Genomic DNA, 330 nt, shown 5'->3' with positions numbered 1-330 from the left:
GAGGGCCGCGGGTGACTCAGCAGACGCTGCTCTGCCTCTGAGTCAAACCCTTGGCATATCCTGATTTAAAGCATCACGGTGCTGGAGAGGAGCGGGGGCTTGGATGACGGGAGGCCGCCTTCCACGTCTAGCAAGGGGAAACACTCAGCGAAAATGAGTGTGCTCGGGTCTCCTGCTCCCAAATCCCTGGAACAGGCAGGGAGAGGGAAGGGAAACCAGGCAGTGCCCAGGAGGACCTTCACACTGTCCCTTCTCCGCAAGCCAGGGACCACGGGATGCAACACACCAGGGGCTGCAGCCCAGCAGCAAGTACAGAGGAGCCCAGGACTC

This window comes from Fulmarus glacialis, unplaced genomic scaffold (genome assembly GCF_000690835.1).
Source record: "Fulmarus glacialis isolate BGI_N327 unplaced genomic scaffold, ASM69083v1 scaffold18913, whole genome shotgun sequence".
Classification (NCBI taxonomy): domain Eukaryota; kingdom Metazoa; phylum Chordata; class Aves; order Procellariiformes; family Procellariidae; genus Fulmarus; species Fulmarus glacialis.
Note: the sequence above shows the minus strand (reverse complement) of the source record.